The 2,717-nt window shown below is 37.2% G+C and overlaps 1 protein-coding gene across 1 annotated transcript in view; it reads left to right on the top strand.

Moving 5' to 3' along the window:
* Nucleotides 1–2,717, top strand: part of LOC106872607 (uncharacterized) — a 52,519-nt gene that overhangs the window by 24,495 nt on the left and 25,307 nt on the right. The gene's annotated exons all lie outside the window — the stretch shown is intronic.

Here is a 2,717-nt window from a genome sequence, read left to right as displayed (position 1 = left end):
TAATTGATGTATCAATACCAGCAGATGACAACGTTTCTCTAAAAGAAATGGAAAAACTTTCAAAATACAAAGACCTGGAAATAGAGATAACTCGAATGTGGAACCTAAAAACAGAAACAATTCCTATCATAGTAGGTGCCTTAGGTATAATAAAAAAATATTCAGACAAATACATAACAAAAACACCAGGACTTACAAATATATATAACATACAGAAAATTGCACTACTGGGTACTGCACACATTCTACGCAAAACACTTTCAATACAGTAAACATAAGAGCATCACAGCAAACCACAGCACATACCCAAGGCGCACAGAGCTGCGCTCGGTACTGAAGTGAAAGCACGTTATAAAGATAAAACTACTGAACACTAATAATAATAATAATAACGACAACAACAATAATGATAATGGGAAAGATGAGACACAAGTGAGGTCCTTGGTGAACACGGTCCACTGCTTTAGTATTGATATTAGAATGGAATTTGGACTTAAGAAGTGCAGAGTAATCTACCTAAAAAGAAGCAAAGTACAGTCCCTAGCAGGAATAGAATTACTGAATAGAGACTTGATTAAACAAACTGAAACGGAAGAATACAAATACTTTGGTATCCTAGAGCGCAAGGAGATGGAAAAGGAAATAAAAGAGCAACTGAAGATGAGGTATTTCCGAAGACTGAGTTTGATGCTGCACCCAAAATTGACTTGCTGGAATAAAATCCAAGCAGTTAAAACGTGGGCGATAGCATCACCTCGGTATGGAGCAGGAATTATAAAATGGCAAGAAAGTGGAATGAAGAAAATGGATACCAAGACCCCAAAAATGTTGACAGTACACGAAGCCTTCCATCCTAAGAGGGACACCGATAGGCTGTACTTGTCCAGAAGAAAAGGTGGGAGAGATTTGATCAGTTGTCAGGATTGTATCGAAGAAGAGGAAAATAACCTAGGATGGTATATAAAATGCCGTGGAGCCACTGTTGAAACAAACGAAGATGGCCGACGTCATCAAACCTGAAAAGAGCGTAACTAAAGAAACATTTAAAAAGAAACATTTTAAACAAGAAGAAGAAAAAAAAGAAAAAGCATGGAAGGAAAAAGAAATGTACGGTCAGTTTGCAAGAGATGTGAGCGCCAAGACAGATACAGAGGCTATGGATATGATGGCTATGCATAAGGAGGAGTGACCGGAAGATAGAGACAGAAGTACTCATATGCGCAGCTCAGGAACAAGCGTTAAGGCCCAATTATGTGAAATGCAGTATTGACAACACTACCGACAGCGACAAATGCAGAATTTGTGGTGAGAGTGGTTAAAATGACATGGCACATTGTTAGCAAATGCCCGAAATTGGCACAACGTGAATGCAAACGACACCATGACAATGTGGCAAGAAGAGCTCAGTGGAAAACACGGCCTACAAAGAGCAAAAACATGGTATGAACAAACCTCAGTAGGAGTCACCGAAAATAAGAGCTGCAAAAGCCTATGGGATGTAATGATCCAGTGCGATCACCTGATTAGACATAGGAAACTGGACATTGTTGTGGTGAATAAAAAGGAAAGAACATGTATGATTATCGACAGTGCATGCCCCGGTGACAACAGGATCAATGTAAACGAAGAAAAAATAAACAACTATGACGATTTAAAGTGGGAAATACGAAGGTTGTGGTCAATGAAGTTTGTGATACCAATAGTAACTGGTGCACTTGGAAGTATCAACACTGAACTATCAACATGGCTCAAAAAGATCGGTGCATGTGTCAAGGTAGAACACCTACAAAAATCAGCATTGCTTGAAGTTCCAAGAATTCTTCGCAGGGTTCTTGAAGCATGACCAGTAAACAAGGGTCACCTTAGTCTTCTGGCTGTGGACAGCTGACACTTTCCATCATATCCAGCAAAATAAGCTGTGAGTTTTCATATGATAATGATAATAATAATAATAATAATAATAATAATAATAATAATAATAATAATAATAGTCAAGACGAAGAGCGCGATTCGATTGTAATAGATATTTTATTGGTTGAACGATAGTTCAACAGTAAGTCTGAGTTCGTCAAGTTCAAAATAAGAAGTGATAAAAATTCAAAATTATAGAAATTTAAATTTCTATAATTTCGAATTTTTATCACTTCTTATTTTGGACTTGACAAAGACTGACGCAATGTTGAAATGTCGTTCAACTAATAAAATATCTTACAATCGAATCGCGCTCTTCGTCTTGACTGTTTACCTTTGTGAAGAGTTACGTCAATCCTTTTGAAAATATAATAATAATAATCCTTTCTACGGGAGGCACAAGCTTCAAATTTGGCGGAAGGAGACGAGTCGATTACATTGACCCCAGTGTTTCACTAGTGCTTAATTTATTAACTCCGAAACGATGAAAGGCAAATTCAACCTCGACAGAATTTGAACTCAGAACGTAGTGGCAGACGAAATACCGCTATGCATTTCGACCGGTGTGCTAACAATTCTATCAGCTCACCGCCTTTACTACTACTAATAATAATAATAATAATAGGGATATGCCAATACACACAGATAGAGAGATTAAGGCAAATAGACCAGATATAGTTGTCAAAGATCATGAAGAAAAAAAATGCTTTCTCATTGATGTATCAATACCAGCAGATGACAAAGTTTCCCTAAAAGAAATGGAAAAACTTTCAAAATACAAAGACCTGGAAATAGAGGTAACTCGA

The sequence above is a fragment of the Octopus bimaculoides genome, chromosome 9 (genome assembly GCF_001194135.2).
Source record: "Octopus bimaculoides isolate UCB-OBI-ISO-001 chromosome 9, ASM119413v2, whole genome shotgun sequence".
Lineage (NCBI taxonomy): Eukaryota > Metazoa > Mollusca > Cephalopoda > Octopoda > Octopodidae > Octopus > Octopus bimaculoides.
The sequence above is the reverse complement of the archived record's forward strand: the minus strand, read 5'-3'. Positions and strand labels throughout refer to the sequence as shown.